Here is a 26,919-nt window from a genome sequence, read left to right on the forward strand (position 1 = left end):
GTACTCACGGATTCAGATTTTCTATTCTTAATTCTTGAGAACAAACTGATTTTGTGCACTAAAATCTGGTAATGAAGTTACTGCGTGTTTGTCACCTTGCCCTCCTCATTCTTCATAGCTCTTGATGAAAGGACTACATTCCCATTGCTTTCCACTCGGTTCTTGTGAAGGAGGCAAACGGAAAGTACGTCCAGTGTTTCAAATGGTTGCTAACATGATGTGTACAACTTCAGACATTTATGTGAGCACCCAGAATAAAGGGATAAAGTTGTCAACAACCTGAGGTCATCTCGCCTATAAAACACCGAACCACTTCCCTTCAGGTAAGGAGCTGGAAAACTGTGCTTATCTCTACCAGTTAGTGTTCTTAAGTGAGCAGACCATTGCAGATTAGATAGATGTGCTGTTACGGACAAAAAAAATCTTTTAAAGCCCCTGGAGAGCTTTCAGGATGGATTCATACTACCTCTCAGTCAATAAGAAACACAGGATTTGTTTGACAATGACAGTTCTAGGACTAAAATGAGAAGGTTTTGACAAATTATAACAACTCTGTGTGCTCCTGTGGAAAACTTGCACAGGCATGTGTACAGTTTTCCCAGGAATGATCCATAAAACCTAGAATATTATATAAAAGGAGAGGTTTATTTACACTGTATTGCCTAATACTAATGATAGTTCAGTATTGTTACACTCCATTGAAATGGGACAATTCATATCTCAGCTTTCTACTGCTGTTGTATCCATTCACTGATGGGGAACAAGAAAGGAGAGTGAGAAGAAGAAAACAAAACTGAAAGTGCTTGAGGACAATTCAGCTTTGAAATTGTCCTTGTTAAATACACGAAAAGTGTAAAACAAGCCCTCTTTAAAACTTTTTCAGTAAGAGCCATTATGAAAGCTTTCAATAATTTTTCAAATATTTTTTGTCCAGCTTTGACTCTTCTTGCACTCTTGTAGTCAGGATGAAATGCTTATATAGGCATTACTGAGATTAGCTAGCAGCAAATTAAAGAAAAGATTAAGTGCAGTTTGTCTATTGCAGAGAAACGAATGGTGCAAAATCCACTACATAGGGAGAGCAGGAAGAAAAGAGAAAGTTATTTATTTAGCTGTAGGATTTTTTTGTTATTTTATGTAGCATGCCCAAAAATGCCAAAAGTAGTTTGATATCTATAAGGGGAAAAAATGTGCAGGGGCTTTTGCACTGGGGATTGTTTTGCAAGTAAAAACAAGATCTTTTTTTCAAAAATAACACCAGACACACACCAAAAATGAAGACAAACCCCAACACAAAACAAAGTCCTGCGGGCATGAGAACCCACCGAGAAGAATTAAGAACGATCTGCTGTAAGGCCAGATGGAAAAAGGTTTCTGCATTGTAATATTTAACATTTGAAACCAGTTCCAAGTGGCTTACTTAGAAAATAGTTGGTGTTGTGAGAATGAGCAGCAGTAAAAAAATGTAGAATCAGTCACATTCCTGGAAGGATGAAGGCACTTCAAAGTAATCTTTCCACACCCTCCCAATTCTTTCACTTTAAATCGTAGCAGTGATCATTTAAGTTATTATTTTCTCTTAAAGAAGAACTTTTGCAAGTTTGTCAGCTTTAGCTTTTATTAGTTGATCTGGTTTAGCTGGTAGTTGAAAATGTTTAAAAGGAACTACTTTGCACTTATAGAAGCTGATAATACATTGATTTAGTTTTTAGTAAATCCACTGCTTGTTACACAATATATTTGTGGCCTGTGAAGTCATCAAGGAAAAGGGGCTCAGCTTCTTTGTGCAGCCAGCTAGACTCAAAAGTGTTCTCCATCCTTTTTGAACTAATTTCCAGAATCTCACAAGCCTGTTGAGTCTCACTACCTGAGCATGTTAGCTGATGTCATGTAAATCTTGGAGCAGAGATCAAGTGTATGCTCTTGACGTGCCTTCTCTCTAATAAGAGTTGGCTACTGTGGCAGAGTTGAACAAGAATTCAATTATGATGGAAGTTAATAGGATTTATTTTTATCACTGAGCTGCTGGGAAGTGGATGAACCTTTGAGCTCACTTTGGCTCCCAAGCTATGTCAACTTGTCCTTAATAGTCTTACCTCCTTTCCTAGTCTTTCCTTAGACCTGTTTGCACATGGCGTGGCTGCATCTGTATCAATAAGAAGTGCAGCACCTTACCAGCTACTCCATGGAGAGAAGTATTTGATGCTGTGGGCCTGGTTTCTATGCCATAGACATCTGGGGGAGGATTTGCTGTTGACATCCTCTACTACGGTCCCAGAAAATGCATTTCCGTTAACAGTTTGGGTGCAGGTTTTGTTATTTGTATCTGATGGTGTGTAATGCAAACCACAGTGCAGATTGTGGGGGTGACTGGGAGATAAAATCACATATCTAATCCAAACACAGACACAAATATAGACACAGCCTACATTTTCCTCTTGCCAGCTGCCTTATGAGGCAGAGGATCTGGCTCAGAGAAATGATCCTCCCTAAATCAGAAAGACCGGTGTAAGCAGCAGGGGAAATTAAGAATAGAGGCTTTCTTCCCTTTCTGTTTTTGAGACATATGAGAAGGCAAAAAGTTCTTTGTATCAACTCCTAATTTCACATGATTATCACATAATTTATGTAGGCGGCTCTGGATGTTGCCTATCTGAGGGATCACTTGGTTTAGTTTTGTTCCCTGATTAAATAGACTTGATCTTTAGATTCACAGTTTTTGAACTGATATTCTTGTTATGAGTTTAAGGTGGCTTCCCACAAACACTCCTAAAGAATTGATACAAGTTGGCTATTTCCCTGGGAAAATGTATGCCTTAAAATGTTTGCAAACCCCAAATTTGTATTAATTTTTAAATCTGAATTGACATTCCCTGCACAATGTTTGTCCATCTCCATTGTATTTATAGGCAGAGGTTATGTTTTTAGCAAGTTGACATTTAATATTTTTTCTGTAGTTCACTCCAAAAGTAACAAAAATTATCTCAGACTTTAAATTCAAAAGGAGATTTTCCAAGTGCCTATATTACAAGTTCCCATTTACCATTTGAAAATTATCTATGTACTTTTTGGTCCGTGTACTATATCACTAAGCACTCATGATAATAAATTTAGTAAACATTTTTCATGCAGTTAGACTCATCAGTCCCTGTTATCGCTAAATGGAGTTTGAAAGAAAGCAAAGGCAAGTCAAGAGACACACAGAGGAATGGGCAAGATGTGCCAATGTCTCTTCTAGCCTTCACAGAGAATGTTAGAAGAAAATAACTATTTCAGCTAAATGAAGCAGGACAAAACCACAAAAAGGAAATGATGACTCTAAAATAAAGGAGTATAGCAGCCAGCAAACCAGCTTCAGAGCCATTTGAAATAAGACTTCCCCCTCAGCACAAAATAATCCTACCCTCCTCCCCCTCAGCCCCCACCTATCCTTAAAACTGTAGGGAGGAAAGAAAAAAAGACAGAAAACAGGAAAAGGGGAAAAATAAAAAGACAAGGAAAAGCCTTTTAGGTCATCTAGTCCAACCTTTGCTGATCCAGGCATGCTACTGACAATATTTTCACATCCATGAGTGCTTTGTCCAGGATACTTTAACTCCATCACTCGGGCTTCCATCTGCTCTCAGGAGGGATCATTCCATTTATTTGTTATGAGTTGGCTGTATGGATTCTTTTAAGTTTTATTTTTATTTTCATTGACAAACCAAGCAATAAAGATTGGGTCGCCAGGCCCAAACTTCTTCACAGTTCAGATTATTTGGTTTGCTTGTTTTATTTTACTGAGAATGAGAAAAGGGCTTTCAAAATAGAGTATCACCTCTTCTTTGCTGCTCACCATCACGAAACCCTGACTACAGAAGCATCTCATTCATCCACTGAAGTGTAATCCCTCAAGAGCTCAGAAATACTCCATAACCTGAAAAAACTCTTTGTTTTGAAGGATAAGAAATAATGGACTGTTTCCACAGTAGGTAAAATGCAGGGTTTTGTCTTGAATTAGCGTCAGCTTTTACTGGGACACGGGGCTTATGTGTATTTCTGAAGTAGACATGTGTTATGATCCTGCGTGTGTTCTCTGCCACGTTAGCTCTGTTACTAAGCAGAGCCTTTCTGTCTAAGGGTCCACTTTCCAGCAGCAAGCAGTTTTGAGCCTGATTCTGATTTAATTTACACCACTGCTTTAAATCAGACAATTGCTTTCAGCAGGATGATTAATACCCGCACGAAGCAAAGGTGGATGACACCGACCTCACGCACTTTGCATTTCAGGAAGGAATCAGATTTTGCTTCCCAGCTATCACCTTTGGTTGTAGGTGAGCCATATCGAGCTTTGCGAAGGGAAATAGTAGGAAGGTGGCTATATGGGGGCAAAATGCAGTTACGTTGTATTCTGCCCATGAATTTGCAGGCTGCTGTGCTAGGCATCCAGCTCTGTACTAACACGAGTGCTAATATGATATATTAAATGTCACACCAGCATCGCTGGGTATGCATATCTCTCCTGTTGTACTGCCTGTTTATGCTTATTCAGCTCTTTGAATAATTTAACACATTTCATACTCCAAATTACCCATAACAGTTTGACGGGGCTGCTGGCAGTTTACTTGAAACACTCAGTGTTAGGTCAAAGTAGGGCCCAAGCATCTGCTAAATAGAAGGACATTTCATACTTAGCAAAGCATAATTAGATGTATTCCTGCACACTTTCCTTTTTGAAAAAAAAAGGTAAATCCCTGCTAATCTCACTGCTATCATAGAAATAAACGACTGTACTCAACACTGCTGTGTATATCACTATCCCAGGAATTATTTAGGCTGAAGAAGAACAACTGTGGAGGTGAGGAATTGTGGAGAACAGATAAAACTGAGCAAGATGACACCACTGTATCAGCAAGTCATTCATGCAGTTGCAGAGCAGAGGTACTGATTGCCTTAGTATAGTTAGACTGGAATTTTGGATGTGGGAAATTTCACTGGCAGCAGTGCAGTAATCTTCACGTATTTATCTGAGACTTATCTTGGAACAACTATCCACAGGTTGAATAATGAACTTGGAAGCTGAAGTTAAAGGTCCTTAAAATACCAGCTGACTTGGAGAGGGAAGAAAATCTTGACACTGTTCTCTCTGTTCCAGAGGGGATGTTAATGTTTTCAGTCAACAACTTTAACATCACCAGGGAAGGAAAGATTCGGTCTGCACTTGTCCATCCCCTTCACTGCTACCTCCAGTGTAACAGGAGGTTCCCACCTCAGAATGACACTACAAATTCTCACGCTTCACTTTTCTCTATCATCAATTGGCTCAGGTCTTTGCTCTAAGAACATTTCTGCTCTGTGGCTGTAGGAGAGAAGTGGGAATGAAGAAAATGCGGCATGGTCCTTGGCTGGACAGCTGGATCTGGGCATCCTGCCCAGGATTAACGTGAGTGGTGGTCCATAAAGTTCTGCTGTTGTTTGGGTTAAATTGGGAAGGAGACTGAGTTGAGAGAGGCAAAGTAGCTGGTGCTTTGTAAATGTGCCTATCTGGAACGAGGGTGTGTTTAACCACAGGGACGTTCATCTCTGTTTGTCTTTTTATTGTAAGGAAGATGCAATATGAGCATTGATTTCACAGTAGCGCCTGTTTGCCCCTCAACTTAGAGGGGTGTGGCTGTGTGATATTCCACACCGAACCATTCGCATCCGCAATACAGATAGCCCACTAAAAAGCCAGTGGACTTGTCATAGTGCTGCTCAAATTACTTTTGGGGTGTAGCTGGCGGGAGGTTTGAAAATGCTGACTACTGGATGCATGTGGCTCTGAGCCACTCCTGATGCTGTGGGCTGGGAGGAGGATTCTTCTCCTCCAGGGCTACCCAATCGTCCATCAGCACCTCTCCACACTCCTCTACTCATGCAGAAACTGGAGAAAGGGGAGGGCAGCAAAAAAAGTGAGTGTTTTCAATTAAGACTTAAAAACCTCAGCCGTTACAGTGCATCAGGTGGTAGGAATCTCTCCCCAGTCCGGTAGCTGGCCCAGGACCTCACAAAGTGATGATGCAGGGCATAGTCAGCAGAGATATTCGTAAAGTGACAGCAGGGCTCTGATTGAGAGAACCTCCCAGGTCCAAACCACCACACTGCTCTGGAGGATATGCTGAAAATCTTTCTCAGGGATTTGCACATCCTTACAACAACTGAGGGTCTGTAATGAAATGTTTGCTTATCATCCATTTAACCCGCCTCGAAGCAGTCTGAGCCTGCATTGTAACCTCAGGTCAAAACTATTTTGGATAGCTGAAACTCACGATAAACACATGCTTTTGAAGGTTAGAAAGCCATCAGTGCGAGACATCAGATTCGCTTCTTTATTATTAGAAGGGGAGAAAATCCAGCAGTGTTCAGAGCAGCAAGTTTTGTATAGAACATGAAAAGCAGATGGGAGGAGGTGGCAGAAGGAAGGAGGAATCTTTTTTGATACCAAGCAACATTGCTTCTGCAGCAAATCCTTTTTGCCTTGTAATTTAAGATTATACTTGAAATAAGGAACCAGCTGCACCCGGGGCGAGCAGAGGGCAGTCTGTCCTTTTGGGTGCTTGATTGGCTTTTTCGTGTATACCTGATAATTACTAGAGAGCTGGGAGGAATCCAGTTGTTCTACTTGAACACGCACTGAGCAGCATCATATTCCTGGCAGGCCCTGTTTGGTCTGAGATCTCTGAAAGAAGGAAAGATTGTCACAGAGAACAAGTCTTTGCCAACAGCAGGTTATAAACTTCACTATAACTGGACCTCCTAAAGGTCTATGCCTACCTTGGGGTTTTCAGCTGTATTAAGCAGCTCGATTAAGGTATTTCACTTAGAAAATAAGCCTTTATTTCTCTGCTCCACATAAAAATCCTGCTATGCCCTCTGTCATATGGGAGGGTTCCCAAAGCATAGTTTTAAGTGCAGCCTCGCAGACATGGCTTTTAACATCATCAGAATCTAGGGCTGATGAGTAGGGATGGGGGAGATGGAAGGAATTTCTTTGCATGTGTCAACTCTGAGCTACAGCTGACTGCTTGGGTGTTGCACAGGGCAACCAGAAACACTTTAATTACTTTTTAATACAAATCTTGATAGATGTGTGCACACGTATCTATATCCATATACACACACACGCAAAAATCAAATCTCTTCCCTCAAAATAACAATCCTGTACACTTATCTTGGAACAGTTTTCTGTATAAAGGTCAGAGCTCTCTGCTGTAGCTCTTGCATGTGTCTCTATATTATGCCCAATCCATGAAACATTGCACCCCTGCAGAACTTCTGTCTCAGCATAATGTTCCTGTTGTACAAGGTTTTCTGCCACAGCAGCCACCTACAGGTGTGATTAGAAAAGCAACAATAAAGGAAGACTCCTCTATGGGGAGGACATCACATTTCCTCTCTTCACACTGTCTCCATGCTAAGTGGGCTTAGTTTCTAAGTTAAAAGATGCTGGGTTTTTTTTTTTCTTTCTCTTTTCCCCTAATGGTCAGAGATGGCAAACTCTCTCTGGGAATCTGTGTATTCAGCTTTGTTCTTTCTCCCTCCCCTGCTGTTGCCAGTAATTAAAACTGAGCAAAAAAACTGAACATGCTATTTTTTGAATAGATATTTGAAATTTAAAGTGGAAAAAAAAAAAGTTGTGAAACTTGTCAGATCAATGATTTGACACATATTATTTAGCTGGCTCTAAATATTCTGGAGTGAGAACTTAGTCAACAACTTGTTAACAAAGCATAATTCGGAATAAAACCCAGTTCTCTTTTTGCTAGCTGCATTTGCAGTATGGGACTGGTTCTAATAACTTTGTCTCACAAATACTACTGTGCTCCTTCCTACAGCAGTTTTAAGGGGGTTTTGCCACTGTAATGCACAAAACTAGAATGGAAACAAAATACGGAGGTAATGTCCACCAAAGCTTGATGCTCAAGATACTGCTGAAGACCTTTGGTGCAAGTAGCTTGTCCAAGGCACGTGTAGTGGGGAACTCAAGTCAGAGCTCTTGATCAGTGCTTGAAAGGTGGGTTCATCCTGCTAACCAAGTACTTGAGAATGAATGACACATGAGAAGCAATTTCTTCCTTTGAGGAGAAAAAAAAAAAGGTCATTTTGCTCATGCCTGCACTGTAGTCTGCCGTCTCAAAATTACATCCCCTAAAGTACATCCCTTATATCCTCACACTTGTTAACAATGGATTTTTCTGCATGAAATGAAAGGGCAAGCACATCCTACTACCAATTTTGGCTCTGTAGAGCGATGTAGCATATAATCTCTATTATTTTTCCTGTGATTCGTTAGTGACTGTTGCTAGGTAATGCCTTTTCCACTGATTATTAGTAAGCTAATGTGAGGGCTTTGAGAATGTTTTATTATATAATTAAGACCTTGGTGGTGCGGACTTCTGCTTTACACAAGTCACATGTCTTTTTCACGTGGGCAAAAAAAGTTGTTATGGCATTACACATAAGGGCACAAAAAGCACCACTGAAGCCAATGCAATTTCTTCGTAGCGTTGCTGTGTTTGACTTGCTTTTGTTATTTGTTATATGGAGCTATCAGCCACCCATCAAGGTAGCGTCTAGCTACACTATGTTGTTTAGATAGAAAACATGACAAATACATGGAACATATGACCCATTGGAAGTATCACTAGATCCCAAATCTCTCTCTGGGCTCCATACTCCATTAAACAAATGTGGTCCCTTTGTTCTGACATCTGGACACTTAGTCTGACTGTGACCTTTGCTTCCCAGGGACAGGACTGAGATACAGAGGAGCTACTTCAAGATGACATGACTGGCTAGACTGAAAGTGAGAGGAGAGATTTTTTCCCAAGATCTGCAGACATGTGAACCTCAAGGTACTGTTAATTTTCTTTAAAGAGTGGGATAAAAAAAGGGGTGAAGGTCATTAAAGTGGGAAGATGTAAAAAAACCAAAGCAAAATAAAAATAACAACAAAATACAGTGTTAAGAGTTTGTGTTTTGTCAGGCTTCACACTAAATTTCGAGGTTGGTATTTTGTATTGGAGGGAGAATACTTGGACATCAAAATATACAGGACTGTGATGCATAAAGCAATTCTGATGTAAGTTTGCTTAGCATCAAGGATGCCTAGCAAATAAGCAAGAAAAAAAATTTACAAGGCAGCTTTGATCAGTCCTGGAGCTGCGTGTGAAAGTCTAGCTTAGTTCTAAGACTGCCAGGGTAAGTGAAAGAAGAGCCTTTGTAATTTTTGTCTTACAATTATGTCACTCAGTTCTGTAGCCTTCATTCTCCCCATGCAATTTGTAAGAGACGACAAGTCATTCAAAGTACTTCTGTTTACAGAGAGTCTCAGTAATACAACACCACGGTCGGGCAGATTCCATGAACTGTAGACCCCGTGTTGACAGATGGGGTTTGTGACTGATCGTTTGATGGGCGCCGTGGGTGAGGTTATAGGGGAATAGCGGGAGAAGAACAGGGCACTGGGTTTTTTGAGCTCGGAGGTCATGTCGGTTACCAGTGAGAACAGCTTTCAGTGTTTTTCTATTGCATTGTTTTCTTGGTACTGGTGATGAAGTTTTAATTGGGGAAGGGCAAGGACGATTCTGCTCTCATCCTACACAGTTATACAGATGATGCTGCTACCAGCAGCTTGGGGCAAGATTTCAGCAGCTGTTTGCTTTCCACTAGACATGAGCCAGCAGAAAGGGAAGAAGTGGCAGTTGCTGTATGCATGTGGAGTGTCTCCTATAGAAAACACTGATCTGGTAAGCAAAGCCAAAACACTGTGTCTGAAGATACAGATGCCTCGCACAGAATAGATGTAGCATAGACAGCAGTGCAAGTCCCCTACACATCGATAATACAGCTTAACCCAATTCAGTCTATTTCTGTAGCTTGGTAAGTTTTAGGACTCTCTGCTGGAGCCATTTACTATCAATTTGGTGCTTAAACACAATCATTTCTATTCTGTAATTAACAAAAATACAGAAAACAACTCACAAGAAAAAGAAACACCAAAACCTCCGTGGTCTATTGCATGAAAGATACTCAATAGCAATTAGCCAATATCAGTTATCTTCTTGGTATGCAGGCTTCCCAGTACTGCGAAGTGTAGTTTGGGTATTCGAATGCAAACAATTATTTATTAGGTGTCTCAAAGCATTCAGAATCCCAGTTATAGGATCCCTTGTGTTTGAGGGCTGTAAAAACAAAGGACAAAAGAAGAGTCCCCAACTAACACGCTCACAAAGTAACTACAAGGCAATTGGCAACAGATGAATACCAACAGAGTAGTATGCTGGGAATGATTATAGCAGAACTGTCAGCTTGAAAGGCAGTGCTCATGAAATACCTTTAATCTAGCCACTGGTGATGATTATTTTTCTGGGCAATCAACTTCCCTCTCCCCCCACTATCTTACAAGATGTAGCAAGCATGAATTCAAAGGTGCTGTGCTCTTCCAAGAGACTAACCTCCATTCTCATCTTTATCAGGTGAGAGACAGAGATTTTCAAACCTGTTAAATGTCAGACCCAAGCAAGGGATAGATCCCCAGGATCCTGGCCCTGGGTTTCTCACCCTGGAGCAGAAGACAACGCTGTCATTCAGAACAGCAAGTTCCCATTCGCAGTTATTTGTCATGTTAATTACTGAAGACAAAATTCTCCTTCATCTCAGTCGTGCAGGTCAAAGCAGAGAAGTTTAGCACTTCACAACATCAAACTTCACTTTCATCTGCTTGCAGGACATCATTCTGAAATTCCTTTTAATCAATTAGGAAAAAAAGAGAGGAAGACGATTTGAAAGTTCGCTAGTGTTTGGGGTGGTTATATCTTTGTTAACATCAAGGGAAGAGGAGTGTCTAGTCATTAGCCAGTCCCTGGGTGTGTCCATAAAAACACCTAAGCAGGTAAAGCATGAGCAAGAGCCGTGAACAAGTATTGAGTCCCACTTCCCTCCATAGCCATGCAGGATCCTAGTCACGTCGTTCTCTGTTCATTAATTTAAATCCAAGTTCTTAGCTCTATCAGATCCCTGTGTACTGTACTATAGGAAATACCACTGGCTCAAAACCCAACATTTTTCACAGAAAGTGGATGCATATCACAACTGTAATTCACTGCACAGTGTAACTTCCCGCTCCCACATTAGTTGTAATCCGTGTCGTGCTCACGCCAACATTCCAGCAGTATTTGGCATTTCACGAATGCCGTATTTATCACTGAAGTTCATACAAAGTTGCAAACCCTAACAAGGCTTATCAGCTTTTACAAACCATCTCTGTCCATTGGAGTGTGACATGCTGAGTATAATTCCACTCACTGTGCAGTCATCGGATGTGAAGGGGAAAAGGAGGGGGGGGGAGGTTCAAAGCAACATTTCGTATCGCTTTAAATGAATCATGAAATCAAATGTCCTTGTAGCCTCTAAGTTCCTGCAGGTGAGATGTAACGTGCAAGCAGGGCACTTAGAGCAGTCTCTCAGTCAAACAGAATCTTCTCATTGTTATTGATGTGGTAATTATGCCCTGAAAAAGAGCAGCGCAGTGGCTGTGCACAGGGAGAAGGACTCAGAGCTCAGTTCCAGCAGTTGCACTGGGTGGCTGGGGGCAGATCAGGTCAGTCAGCCTCAGTTTACCTACTGTCAAGACAGAAATCATCATAGTTACTGGATTCGTTTCAGAAACATATGAGAAAGTGTAATTAAATAAATACATGTATAAATCTTCACTGCTAAAGTTTTGAAAGATTTAGAGGACATAAATAAAATTTGGTATGAGTGATATTAATATAAAGAACCTGGTGACCTGCTTTTTTGCTAGTCCAGTCCTATATCTAGGGCAAGAGCAGAGACAAGAAAGCTTAAAAAGGGGCTTGTGGTACCTGCGTTTTTGCATGTCTAAATACCCCTGGATATATAACACCCCATCACCACCCTTTTCCTGCTCATCAGGCACAAATGTGACACACTGATGTGGGTGGAATTTGATTGAGAAACGAGTTACTGTTCGTATTGTCATCACATAGCTCTCTAAAAGAAGGAATTCGGTCTGAAAAAATCAGGATGTTAAAAATGAATGCTATTTTTTTTCCATTTCTGATGTGTTTTTTGGTTCTTCAGTCTGTGTTCATGTCACTTGTATAAGGTGGTGTCGGGATTTTTGATATGACTGGAAGTCAGAAACATGTCTTTTATAAAAAGACCTCACAAATGCTCGTTCCCTCTCATTTAATTCCACAATATCAGGAGTCAGACTGATAAGTTTAATGTCTTGAGGTAATTCTTTAATTATTGTGTAGGCTTTCATAGTTCTATTGACTTCAGCTGAGCTGTTACAATTTGCACCAACTGCAGGTACATCCTCTAATACCAGAAGTCTAAAAGAATTAGAAGAACCAAAGTTTGTATGCAGAGCAGAACAGTATATCCCCTGTCAGGTAAAGATTTGTAGTGGCTTAAGAACAGGCTGGGAGATCTTACAGAGTTATGAAATGAAAAAGGCACATTCGTTAATTTTGGAAAAGTCCAGTGCTTCGGTAGTTTTGTGTTTGCGATGCACAGCTGTAAGTGCATTCCTTCGCTAGCAAATGCTTCAGAGACGTTAGTGTGCCCATTTATATTCCCTCTGGCCACAGCAGCCGGTGCCGCTGTGCAGGCACAGCCCCAGGCTGATGCCTTCAGCTGGCCAAGGGAGTCCAGATGAACATCCCAACAACTAAAGCGGATACAGCCATACCTACAGCCATTTATCATAAACTGACTGTTTGCTTCTAAAGTCCATGGTAAATTTTTCCATAGTAGCAGCTTGAATTGCTTCAACAAATGTTGTTCATGAAAAGGGAACACTTATTGCTTTCTCCCCTCGTGCCCTTGGATCCTTTTTGGCGAGGCTTTGTGCAGCTAATGAAATCTAAGGCACAGGCATAGTGATTTTGAGCACAGAAGCAAGTTCATGGCCTCCTTGCATGACTGACTCACGCACTAGCCTTGGTCAGGTCATTTAGGCAGTTTTGTTCTCTATTTCTTAGTCTTTAAAAATGTACATTTTGTTTTCCTCACAATTCTGACATTATAACATCTTTCTGGCTTAAGAAACAATCTGTATCATTTTGGATATACTATCGCGTACAAAAATACTCACCCACACATCATACTCTGAAAACAACACAGTAGCCCAAACTCCAAATTTAGACTGAAAAATGTAGATTTGTATAGGCAAGAGAACATGGTTTTCAATTGTGAGTCAATAGCCTTATTCTCTCAAAACAGTTTGGATTATCAGGAATTCTTAGTCTTAAGGTTTACAACATGGTGTCCTACTGGGAGCTCCTGGACCACCCAGCAACCACAGCTGAGACCTACACTTCAGCAGTATTTTTGCTTTGCTGAGGGAGAGGATGGTTTCGTTGCAGATGTCAGATAGCTGCAGGTTGACACCCCTCTTGACCCATGCACTCGTGCCCATACATTGTCCCTGCCCTCACCCCACAGCTGGTTTTCACCTTACTTCTGCGTCTGTCTCCTTGTTGCCTCACCTCCAGCAGCTGAGGAAGAGGAGGAAGCAAGAATAGAGAAAACAGTCTTTCTACTGCATTTTATCCTGGCTATGCAAACATTTGGAGCAGCTAAAACCAGCAGCAACTAGGAGATTTCTGCTCTAGACCTGTAATCCTGAACTGGAAGGCGCTCTGTTCGGACACAGTTGTCAGCAGATCCTTCTGCCATCTTGTTAATTCCCTCTACTTTTCCACCTCACCCCTGCCAAAACCGGAAACCCACGGCCAGAGCAGCTTTACACCAAAAATATTCAATTCCTTCTTTAACGTATTTTTGAGGGACCTGAAAGGAGAGGAAGAGTTAACAAAAAAGTAAATAAAAGCAAGTTTTGCTGCATTTTGGGAGCTTGTGTATTTTGAAATGTTCCTACAAGGCTCAGATTTTGCAGTGTGATGAATCACTCGCTGAAGATATCTGTTTTTCTCCTCTGACTGCATGAGGTGCGCAGACACCTCCTGTAGGCACCGTGCAAGAGCCCTGGCGTGTAGGCAGGCAGAATCCAGCCCTGCCACCAGGCAGTTAGTGCCAGTTCACAAGTGGGTGCTATTACCATGCCCTCAGTTCTCACCAAGGGAGGGACCATACCGTCTTTGGCAGACCACCCAGGGTCTCTGTGCCAGCATGCCATGCTTGGGCAGTCTTAGTGATGGACTTGGACAGTGTGATGCTGTTATATATGCTGCCTGAGTCAGTGTCTCCCAGGAATGCGTTGGTCCACTCTCATTTCCCTAAGCGCCTAGATACCACCCCCTTGATCTTCTTGTCATCAGATCCTCTGCTTTTCTTCCAGTGGGCTAGCGGTAACTTTGGAGGACATCTGACATTTCTTGGGGCTTGGACCTTCATGGCTCACTATAAGGAACAGCTTATGAAGTTGAAGGTCCTTCACTGAGAAAGCCCTGACTCTGGATCCATCCTCTATCCAGCTTTTCTACATCTGTGCCATCTCAACTGCAGAGAGAGGGAGGCTGTCAGCCTGGGCACTCCAGCAGGTCTTCACTGAGAGGCACGTAAGGAAAAGTAGTCTGTAAGATAGAGAAGGACACGTATCATACCTTTACTTTGTACAGCAGTCTCGATATTTCGTACATACTTATTGCTCTGAGTTTGTATCCCTTTCCCACCTGTACTTATGCTGTCTTTTTTCTGTGGCTTGTTATTATTTCTATTGAGCAATCTTCAGCCGAACTGGGAGAACTTGCAGTGACTCACTTACTTGAACATTATCGCCTAGTTCTTTACACAAGACAGATTGGATATGAATGAGATCTCCTGTCCTCATGAGCATTATATTTATTTCACAAGACATTTTCTTCAGAACTCTCCCTGCAATAAATTGTGTGGTATATTTATTTTTTTCTTCTGCTGTGCTATAGCTCTGTGCTTTTTTTTTGTTGTTTCTCATTTTTTAGACACCACTTTTTCCATGATCTGTTGTTGTTGTTTTCTGGTTTTTTTCCTTCTTACAATCTCTTAGCTATATCCTTAGGAATTTTTTCCCTTGTGCATTTTTTAGTACAGTGCATGTATTTGATGTAGTCAAAATGAGAGCTTGAGATAAGTATTTAAAGTAACAAAATGATTTCCCTCTTTTATCTTTCAGATATTGTGTAATGACTGGGGAAAAGAAAAAAAGAAAGAAAGAAAAATAAAAGCAGGTGAACCATTTAAAATGAAGTATAGAACTGTAAGGAATAGAAGTATAGAACTGTAAGGAATACATTCATATGTACCATTTTCTGTTCTTCATAATGTCTGAGTGAAAGACTTTGGAGGTGTTTTACTTCTGAAGAATCACTTTCTTGGATTTCAGTAACTGCCTTTGGGAAAAGACTGCAAAAATACTGAACCCCCCATGTAATCAAAGGGCAGGCTAGTATACTTAAGGCGTAAGACACTGAAACGGGCCTTGAGTAAAGCATACGTGCGTGGTATTTATAGGAGTCCCATCACAGGACTATACCTCATTGTTGATGTATTAGTCAAAACATCATTAAATTCCCTTGCTTCTCAACTTTCCTGCCTGATCTGTCATCCCCTCTAAACCTTTTTACTCCTCCATAGCTTGTTGGAGGTGTGATAGAACTCTGGATTTAGCTCTATTGTGGCTTTTCTGTGCAAGAATGCTGGAGGAAAAGATGGTTTCAACTGAAGCTCAAACATGGGTTATCCAATGGATAGTTTTGAAACCCAGATACAAACTGGACTTTGAATATTTGTGCTTAGTCCTATTTCTATTGTTTCAGTAACTTGACTATTCAAACACAAGCCCCTGCATAGGCACGGCTCAGGGCACAGCATTTTCAGCAGGAAGTCTAACCTATTTACAGCAGAAATGTTTTTTGCTTAAGTAGCATCTCTAGTTGACAGAATGGATAAGTTACGAAGGGTTTTGTCTCATATATGTCGTACAAAATCAGAGTTTACTTTCAGATGATAATAATTTATTTTTATACGTCTTCAAGTAGAAATTTGATTACCGAGGCATTACTTACAAAGGAAGCCTTTGAGAATCTATACATTAAAATGCACTGAATATTAGTCTGTGGAGCAATGACTATCCTGGCTAGGAGTGTCTAGCAGGTATCGTTTAGATAGGAGTCTAGCAAAACATAAAAGTCCTGCCAGACCATTCATCCAAGTCTGTTGCTGTACCATGTTTAGCTGCTATGGATGACTGTTTCCTTTCAAGACTACTTTCTTGCCTTATGTTTAAAACTAGAACTCAGCTTCTTTACCTGGAGTGTAGCACAACACTAGGATGTGTCATTCAGGGAAGCGGTAGAATTGCTCTCCTTGGTGACTTTCAGAGTTCATTTACACAAAACCATCCCCAATCTGCCTTGATGTTGGAGTTAATGCAGCTTCAAGAAGCAGGGAGTTGGCCTAGAAACCTCCAGAGGTCCTTTTAAAATGTTTTTTTCTATGATCTTACAGTTCTGGTGAGTGTGTTACAGTAAAATAACCAGATGGATTTTTTGGAAGCATAGAACAGATACCCTGAAGGCAGAAAACAGTGTGTGGAGAAGAAGACATAGTGGGGGGGGAAGACACTCACTTATTTCCATTTATGAGTTATAGAACCAGGACTCCTACAAGGAGCTGAGAAATTTGTCTTGATTTGGAGATAAGAAAAACAAACACTTCTGGGTAGCTTTTCACAGTAAGGCTGCCTGGCTTGCGATTCTCATCCTGTCTTTGGAAAGGTAGACAGTGTTTCAAATGTTAGGGTCAGGCTGGTTCCTGCTCTGTCTAATCAGTTTGGTGTACATATCTTTCCAGTAGGGATTAAATATGTCTTGTCTTTTGTGGTTTTACAAAAGGGCACCAAGGAGGCAAAGAGTCTTTTATTTCTGACAATGTTTCTTCTGGTTGCCTGAGGTATGTATCTACTGCTGGGGGAGAGCGAGGGAAGAACAGATAAATCCCATTGCCATACCCAAGACTAATGGAGGAAAACTTTGTGGTGAGGCTGAGTCTATACCTCAGGCTTCCTCTGTGCACAGGGCCAAATCCGCAGGAGAGAGGTGCAGGAATATTGCTGGGAAGGGGAATATTCGTAGCGTGCCCAGCATCCCCACCATTGCCTCCACAGGTAGTAGTCCTCATGTGACTGGAATGGTTTTGCCGTCGGAGTTGCTCAGCTATGGATACCCCAACTTGAGATGTGCTGTGTAGAAGCTTAATTTTAACTTTGGGACAAGCCAGTGTCTTTTTCTCCCTTCTCCATACACATTCCTCTTACCAGATCAGCCAAAACATTCTACTGTCACCGACACTGATGTTTTTATGCAAAGGTAGACTTTTTTGCACTTAGCAATGGGAAGGGCCAGCTCCGGCTGTTCTGCCAGTAGATGTCCCTGCAAGCACAGCTGTGGTGGGCGCACAGCATCTATCCTGAGAAAAATGATTTCCAACACACTAAATTCACATCATTCCTGATGGGAATTGTTTGTATGGATTTTTTTTTTTTTTCCTCCCGTTTGGGCTTCTGCTGTAAAATTTAATCAAACCCCACTAATACAAACACTGAAATTAAAAAGAAAGTTCATTCTTTCATTGCAGAACACTCTTCCCACTATCTATAAATATTTTTGTGTTTATTTATAAGCTGCAAGGCAACCAGGGTACTGACACTAGACAAAACCCCTGAACTGCTTTACTCTGTTTTGCCCTTCACTCCTGTTCTGCATCATGCATTCAAATAACAACTTCCACCTTTTTTTCCCTTCCTAGGATTGCAGCATTTTCTTGAAGCAGACATTGCTTTGGTGTACTGAATCGAACGAAACAAGACCAAATGAAACCAAATAGTGCTGAGCACCAGGACCTTGCTGCTTGGTACAAGTCACTTGGCAATTTTACAGATAGTGAGAGTCTCAACCTTCAGCCCATAAGGTGTCTTCTGTGATATGGAATTTATCAGCTGTCTTTCATGGTCATGCAGGTGAGTTTTTAGTGTTTTGCTTCCACAATGCTCTGTGCTCTGTGTTATAATCCTGCAATAACATACTTGCATGCCTTCTAAATTAGCACCAAAAAGTTATTTTCAAAGGTGCAAAGACTGTCACTGCTACTCTTCCAGGGAATATGGGAATGATAATTGTTATGAAGGAAAATTACCTTTACACGATATTGATTTTTTTGCCTCACTCCCTGTCATTACTCGGTAGGTTTTTCCCAGCACAGGACAGTGAGCAGCTGTGCTGGCAGCCCCCATGGTTGCTGCTCTTGGCTGGCTGAGGGGGGAGAGGCAGCAGGCAGGGTTCTCGCACCAGTAGCCACCAGCATCAGTGTTGTTACCGGCCCCGCAACTCGGGGAGGGGGCACGAGTGACCTACCATAGCTCTGGCTTTGAAACAGAGGTAACGAGAGGCTTCAAAAAGATGAGAGCTGAAGCCATGAGTGGGGGGAATGGGTCAATAAATGATTGGTGGAATATAAGTATTTATTGATTTAAGAGCATTCTTTTCTTTTGCCTTGCTTTTGTCTTCTAAGGCAACTTTCTTTTAAATTTATGTGCCACATTGTCACATCAGGAGGAAAATACATGAGAAATGTTTTGTTATTTCAAATTTATTGCATATTACGTCAGCTGGCATTGTGGACTCACAATATGTAATGCTTCATAAATTATGAAAAATAAATGTTTTATGGGCTTACTACACACTCTGTTTGAAAACCGTTGAGCTGAGGAGACTCGCTGACCCCCGTACAAATTAATGTGCACATTATTTTCATTATTGTAGCTCAGATGGGAAGTTTGAGCATCTTTATATATTTATTTAAAGGAAAATGAGGGCAGAAGTTGCTTGAATGCAGTTAGTCTTTCTGGCAAGAAGCAGGTATCATTTCACCCAGCTCGTAACCTATTGCTTCCCTCACAGTAATTGTTATTCCAGGCCAAAGCTTAAACTCAAAATCAGAACTGCAAGGACTTAGCACGAGCTTCCAGAGGTCAAATCCTGCAGTCCTTAGCCAGACAAACTAAATCTCCAACTTAGTAGGCTTTTGTCTATGCAAGGACTGCTGTGTTTTCAAAAAACTAGGAATGCAGAAGTCAGGCTCAGGCAGAAGGGAAGACAGTTAAAGATATTTCTAGTCAACTTGCCAGCCCTGCTTTCCTCGGGTGTGATGGAGAGCAACAATCAAATGCAAGCCATGCATCTCAGCCATCAAGGGCCTCACCAGAAGCAAAAGCTAAATCTCAAGGCACCAGAGATCTTAAACCTTATCGAACACGGCAGCCTTCAGCTCTGAGCTTCAGGAACTGGAGGGAAATGTCCTCACCTGCCTGCATGTGAAAGTGTGTCAACCCATTTTCTGAGGAGCAAAAGTTCACTCCAACATGTGTTGCATGGGAGGTGTGAGTCTTTGAGGGGGGAAAGGGCACGGTGACGTGAGATATGAGGCATGGTGAAGTGCTCTTGGCTATATATTTTTTTTCCCTTGCACCCAGATATTTCTGTTACTTGCAAAAGGAGGTCAGGTGTTGCAGTTCTCCCCTGGATGGTTTTTATATTGCACAGTTCCACCGCTGTGTTTCTAATAAAGCCATCAAGCGCATAACTAGGAGTTCCCTCTATGGGAACTTAAGCAATATAACTCACTGCTTCAGAGGACTATCTTAACTTGGGGCTGGATGGACTGAAAAATCTTCCAAGTTATTCTCTGCTAATTCAAGTCAGCTGAGGCATCAAAATGTTGGGCAAATGGAGAAGAACTTTGGCTTGTGTTCTGCTGCTGCCAGGGCTATTGCAGTCAACCCTTTTTTGAGTCAGTAACATTTTGAAAAATCAGTCTTTATGTAAGCACATTGAAGAACATTCCTGTGTGCTCTCTAGTAGAGAAGCCCATGCTCTAAGGATCCTAACTTGTCCTAAGCTGTATTCAACCATGCTGCTTATCCCCCCAAAATAGTCTTTCTTCTCTCCTTTCCCTCTTTCCCTCTTTCTTTTTCTTCATAGTGCTACTAAGATTTATTGGATTTAAAGACTGGCTAAAAGATGGTCAATGTTACCATCAATTGGCCAAGACAGAGTGAAAAACATTTTCTTGGCATTTGTTGACTCCGGTCACGCTAATTTTGGGAGATTATGTTGGCGAGATGCAAAAGAACGGATGAAATAAGCTAATACACCCCAAGTTTATACTTTTTATTTTTGCGGGCGTTTTTATAGTTGAAAAGAAACCCTGCCTTTGCCTCTGACATCCAGTGGAGGGCAGTTGAGTACCACGATACAGAGCGAAGCTCACTTGCACTGCGGTGTAACACTCTCAAGGAGGCAACCGATGATTGAAATTAACTGTTCTTTGCCGATGTGAAATATCACTTAGAAATACCTGAAGAACTAAAAAAAGAAGAAGAAATTGAAAGCTTTTCAATTTAAACTGCTTTTTAAATGGTTTTGTTAGAGCGGGAGAAGATCTAAAACTTTCTTCAGCAGCTGAGGGGGGAAAAAAGAGTCTTATATCTGTATACACGAGTTTCAAGTGTTTCCTTTTTATATTTTAATCAGAATTTGCACTATGAAAAACGTTCCTGATTTTCGTTTCGCCTCCTGACCTCGACTGTCATTAGGTTTTCATAATAGAGGCACAATTTCAGCACGAATACAAGTTCTTAAAGGCAAAAATTCCTATCTCAGTGTCTCAGCTGTACCAGAAAGGATAAGACAATTCTCAGGGACTGAGATTACGATGTAAATATAGCCATCGTTGAAACTGTGAGTGGTTTTGATATGTTACCCTAAAAGAAAAGTTTAAACCAAACATTCCAATCAGAAACAGAAATCTAACCATGTTCCTCTTAAAAATGGGTCTCCTCCAACTCCTCCAGTTTATAGCACATACCCTTTGGCAATTGCAGTCTAGAAAAATCTGAAATAAAAACCACACTGTTTTCTGGGTCTGATCATGCATCGCTTGGTCAAAAAAAAAGTTTAGGGCCTCATAAGAAATACAAGGTTGAGGCCTTCCTCACACATGTTGTTTCTTTTTAAAGAAAACAGTCTAGTGTGTCTTTATTGCAAATACATCATTTTAGTTTCATTCCTTTTAAAGGAATTACAGGTGGATTGAAAGTGAAAGCTTTAAAAATGTTTGCAATTGCAGTTGCACATAAATATTTTTATGGTCAGCATCCTGGTTATTTTTCACATTAGCAAGGTTATTTACTTTTCAAATTTTATTTGCTTCTCGTTGCTGCTGTAGTATAAGATCAGGCACAAATAACTGCTTACACCGAAAATTAAGTTTCTGTAAGTAACTATTTTAAAATGGTTGCCTTTATGTTTACTGCTGAAGGATCCTGAGCACTCCTGCCAGAAAGGAAAGTATTTTTATCTCTCTTTTACAGATGAGGAAACTGAGACACTGTGAAATTAAAAGCTTGGGGAAATTAGTACACAGTAAATCACGGTGTGAATTTACTGTGTACTAACTACCCTGCACAAACTCATCATGTGGCCTGGCAAAGAAAAAGGATTAAACTCTTTTAAATTATCTCACATTTGCCATGGACAGACAGTTACCATGGATCAGCTGACATGCAGCAACTTCTTAACCTGCAGCGAGTCGTTTCACACAGTGAATCCCCTCAGAGAAGAGGAGTAGATTCACAGGGCACTGTGCTGAGTAGCTAATCCACTGCAACTTTATGCAAGAGTTTATTAGTCACTAATTTCCCCAGATGGCCAGATCCTAAGTAGTGTACTTAAAAAATCACAGAATGATATCTCTGGCAGAACTCAAAGTCAGATTTGAGTATCCTTGCAGGCTTGAAAGCAGAAGACGTAGGTTAAAAGCAGAATATGAAGAGGAAATAACCTTTGTCCGTTTTGAAGGGCAGAGAAGCTACAGGACATGTCCAGGCAGTGTATGGGTTAAACTGGTAAATTAGAGTAGTGGAATGATAAGGTGACTCTTTGCATTTGAGAACCACTGTAATATCTGACCATTTTTGGCATCAAAGCTGCTTCCAGCATCGTGTGCCACACCCAGCTCCTTACAGCCCAGCCCAGCAAAACTGCAGACATTTGCTCTGCAAAGCCACATGGCATCCTTCTGTCATGGGAACCCCATCAGACACCTCCTCCAACCCACATCTGGGCTGGGTCCATGCATGTGCAGGCAGCACACCCTGTCTGCGTGGTGACCTGCTTGCCAAGTTTCCTTCCATCTTGGCAGTGCCACTTCTGGAGAGCAAAGCCACCGGACACGACTACCACAACCCTGGACACCGTTTTCTGGCCCCAACAGTGCCCCTGGAGCTCAGGAGGCCACCAGCAAAGCTCGAGGAGTGACCTCCTTGCCCCGCAGCAAGCTGAACGGCTGATGTTGAAATGGCTTTGGCAGGAGCACTCCTCATTGTGTCGGACCCAAGCTGGAGAGATGAGCGTGTAGGGAGCTGGGACAAGGGCTGGCTGGTGGGAAGGCAATTACTGACAAGTTCACTCCATTAATAAACAAAGACATAAATGATGACACTATAAAGAAGAAGCAGGAATCTCTGGAGAAATCCCTAGAGAGACCTAGTAAGGAGGAGAGATGTTTAAACAACAGTTTTACGTTACACCACTTTGTAAAATGTGTTCTATTTTAGCTTCAAGCTTGAGTCCAGTTAAAGCTGCATAAGGGCCTAGGAAACAGCATATATTTTAATGCCCTGTGAACAGGAATAGCTGATAACTAGTGCGTTTAAATGTGAAAAGCAGAACTTTTCTCTGGGGGATGTATTATTATTTTTTTTTTTGTGTGGATTTAGTCTTCATAGTTTACATTGCAGCTATAGCATTCCATTGGCAGTCATTTATCTAATGACTTACAGCTTTCAGGCTCTGGAAAATGCAGGATAACAGAGAGAGAGAGAGAGAGAGACAGAGAGAGTGTGGTGGTAATAGGGAAGTTCTATTTAATTTGCATTTCAGGGCTGAACCTAGGATCATAAATATACAGAAGTTAGCACCTTCCCAACATCCCTCTGTTATCTTATTTCCAGAGCATTACAATATGAAAACAATGGGATTAGGACACTATATACTTCAATCCCTCTCACCCCGATCCCCAAAGTAAGTCTAAATAGAGCTGGATTTGCTTCTGGTACAGTTGAAATTAAGACAAAAGGGTATGTTTGGGAGAATTTCCCCCTCCCCCATAAAGCTTAAGCTTAGAAAATGCCTGTCTGTGCTAGAGAAATGGCTTGCATGTAATATGACAACTGTCTTCTACCGCGGCAAATCAGACTCACTTGGTTCTAATGTTGTAAAAGTAAAAGCTTTACAGGTATAATTAACCCGTGGAATGCCCTTCCACAAGATACCTTTAAAGTATTGGCACTAATGCCATCTGTCTTCATATCTCGGGGCATCACTGGCCTACTAGTTGAGATCAAGAATCAATCTACTGTGTCCCTTCGTGATGTGACTCCACTGAATTAATTAAGAGGTCACGGTGACTTTTGGAGTAATGGTCACTGCTGTTGTTGGAGAAAGTTTTGGCTTTGAAGGAAAAATCTATGCTTATTTCCAGAAATGAGCAAGAAAGTGCAGCATGAGGCTTATGGCGAGGACATTGCAGGCTGCTGCTGTGTGTGATGAGGCGAGGAAGAGCTGCATGTGCCGGGGAGGAGGGCCAAAGGGAAAGTTAGGTTATAGATCATAGAATCATAGAATCACCAGGTTGGAAAGGACCCACTGGATCATCCAGTCCAACCATTCCTAACACTCCTAAACCATGCCCCTCAGCACCTCATCCACCCGTCCCTTAAACACCTCCAGGGAAGGTGACTCGACCCCCTCCCTGGGCAGCCTGTTCGAGTCGAGTGCCTGATGACCCTTTCCGTGAAAAATTTTTTCCTCATGTCCAGCCTGAACCTCCCCTGGAGGAGCTTCAGGCCATTCCTCCTTGTCCTGTCCCCTGTCACTTGGGAGAAAAGCCCAGCTCCCTCCTCTCCACAACCTCCTTTCAGGTAGTTGTAGAGAGCAATAAGGTCTCCCCTCAGGCTCCTCTTCTCCAGGCTAAACATCCCCAGCTCTCTCAGCCTTTCCTCAGAAGACTTATATCAGGGGTTTGCCCATAATCTTCAGCTCTCAGCCCCCCACTCTTCTTGAACTAACTAACTGAGATGGTGGACCAGTAGGGACATCTAATGCCTCAGTGAGTATTGCTGATTTGCAAAGGAGCGACAGTGAAGGTCTAGAAGATCAAAGTAGTTGCCACCGAGGATAGTCTTGTGAGTGTGTATGGCCTGAGGGGAAGGACCAGACCTCATCTGTTGAATGTCTTTCACTGAAGACTCATATGTAAGGAGAGAAAAGTAGTAGCAGGGATGTGGGAATGAAGAGTCTCCAGAGAGATAATCACTCGTCTGAGGATAACGGTGTTTGGAGATGAGCTGGACTCCCATTTTTTGGTGCCATGAGGACCTTCTACAGTTGTACCTGGGTCCAGAAACACCGACTCTTAGAAACTTTAGTATCAAAATTGTAGGAAACATTTGAATTTTAGATTACTCCAGACTTCAGTTGCAGTTTACTAGTATTTTAAGGCCGCTGCTTTATATGTATAAGGCATATATAAATATGCACACACACATAAAAAATGTGTGTGTGTAGTGTATTTTCATATAAGCTTCAGTTTTTTTCAGTTCTGTCAAATAAATTAAATAGCTCTGTCTTAAGCTAGAGTTGGAGGAGACTCTCTTGCAGGAAGAGATTTGATGGAGCCATACTAAGCATTGGGGAATTCGCATCAGAGGTTCTTCACATGTTTCATTCAAAGCCAGCTTGTCATTAACCTGAATATTTGATTTGAAGTCATGCTGGTTTCACATGTCACGCTACTCTGCCACTATGTGAAAGTGGTGGGAGGAGAGACTGGAGATGGGAAAGAGCAAGTAGGGAAGGATTTGTTTATCAAAGCAGAGGACTTAGATTCAAAGGCAGTTGACAGAAGGAGATTACTTCTGCTCATAGTTCAGACAAGGGTTTTAACCCAATAAATTAGGCCACCCCCTCACACAAACACAATCACCTCCCTGTGCTTTACCATCTTTATCCAGAGACAAGGAGATGATTCCGTTGCTTTGCTGCCAACCTGGCCAAACAGCAGGTTTACTGAAGTTCCGCTCTGAAGAATATTAATAAAAGTAAACAATTTTACCCTTTCTGGTATTGCTTATAGCAGGCTGTTCATAATGCCTTATGAGGCTGCTGCACAATTCAATCAATAGTTTGATTTTTCTGCCCTAGAGCTGCCACAAACACAAACCTTACGCTAAACTGAGTGAGTAAGGAGCTGCCTGCGGAGGCGGACAGAGACAGAGAAGAGGAAACACAGTTCAAGTCACTTTGTGACTTCTAGGAAACTTGAGTATGGACCACTTCTGCCAAACCCCATCCACCACAGCTGCTGCCACATCTTGATGAACCCATGGATGCTCCTCAGTGCCTGGTACTTGTTATTTATTATTTTTTTTGCATTGCTTATGGAAACATTTGGGCTTGTTAAAGGGAAAAAGTGATCCAGCATCCTTTGACAGAGGAAGGTTGATTTTCATTTGAGACAGAATGGATCATTTTTACCTTTTTAGTTCCTGGAAGAGTAAAAAGTGAGAGGTCAAACCTGCATCACCATGACAACCCCTGCAGTGAGGGCTTTTGAGCAGATGAAGGGGAGTGATAATGGAGCTGAAGTTTCTGCCTGTTCTCTGAGGCTCTGGGCTTTTTGTTTTGTTTTAGCTTGTTTCTTTTCTTTAAACCCTGTAAGGTGTGGCCCCATGCATTTTTCAGGGCCTGAAAGATAATGCCAACCAGTTTAAACCACTGCCATACTCTGAGACCAGTCCTTGGTGTAGCCTGGACACACATAGGTTTTATGTTAAACCATATAACAATGCAGATCATGAGAGCTGGTCATGGAAGACCAAATATCACCTCGGATGCATTCCCTGCACTACTGTAGGTGCAATACACCAGCAAGTGCAGTCATATTATCAGGTTTCCATCAAAGGAAATTGTCATCTTTGCTTCCCTGGCAGGACTTTTGGAGTCCAAAAATAAACTCAATAAAACAGCCGTTCTCTGAGGAGAGAAGGCATTGTACTAATGAAGAATTCCATAGTGGGCTGGGAGTCTAAGAAGATACACTCAGGAGGGGTTGCGGGTGGAACTGGAAGCTTATTTGGGATGCTGAGCTCATGTCCTAGTTTCCTAGACCTGCCCAAGAAGACTTGCCTGTGTAACAACAGATTGCAGATAGCTGAGGTTACAGCTCCTGAGCAATACCAAGGCAGACTGAAGTCATGGAACCAAATTCTGTCCTATCTAGTAGCTGAACCTAGTCCAGGGAAAAACAAGTAAAAGAGCAGATTACTATTTTTTCTAACATATCTGTTTACTCCAGGTACCCACCAAATCTTGTGTTTCTGTAACGTGGGAAGCCCTCTCAGGCTGGCACAGGTCTCCCTTGGTGTGAAAATGTAGCACCTAGAATAGGTTGCTCTCAAACACCAACTAGAGACTCCAGATGCTTTTCCTTTGAATACTATACCTCTTCAGAAGTTTTGAAACATCTTTTTTTACCTAAATCTGATACCGCAGTTGTGGTTGCAACAAAAAAATGAAACCAAGAAAAAATACTAGATCACATATTGCAGTGTCAGAAAAGTTAATTTTGCTGGAAGATTTCACCAAAGTCAGACCTTAGTGAGATCTATACAGCCATCAGACGCTTACATGGAGAAAAATATAGTCTCTTAACACTAAAAATATTTTGAATGGCTATAAAATCCTGAGTTGAAGCTGTTCTCTGTGCCTGAAGATTAAGGTTAGTAAAGTTTTTGCAGTGGGGATGAATTGT

General features: G+C 41.6%; 1 long non-coding RNA gene across 6 annotated transcripts in view; it reads left to right on the plus strand.

Annotated features, from left to right (window-relative positions):
- Positions 1-122: 122 nt before the first annotated feature.
- LOC128853392 (uncharacterized) overlaps positions 123-26,919 on the plus strand; it is a 43,239-nt gene continuing 16,442 nt past the window's right edge. For 4 of the 6 annotated variants that reach the window (XR_008451915.1, XR_008451916.1, XR_008451918.1 and 1 more), the window contains exons 1-5: positions 123-323; positions 5,345-5,422; positions 8,767-8,873; positions 17,797-18,007; positions 25,311-25,512. This is a non-coding gene — a long non-coding RNA (uncharacterized LOC128853392). Of the gene's footprint in view, positions 324-5,306; positions 5,423-8,766; positions 8,874-15,171; positions 15,219-17,796; positions 18,008-25,310; positions 25,513-26,919 lie in introns of those variants that run through there. The other 2 variants (XR_008451917.1, XR_008451919.1) reach the window with 2 other exon arrangements.

The sequence above is a fragment of the Cuculus canorus genome, chromosome 12, assembly GCF_017976375.1.
Source record: "Cuculus canorus isolate bCucCan1 chromosome 12, bCucCan1.pri, whole genome shotgun sequence".
NCBI classification, from domain to species: Eukaryota; Metazoa; Chordata; class Aves; order Cuculiformes; family Cuculidae; genus Cuculus; species Cuculus canorus.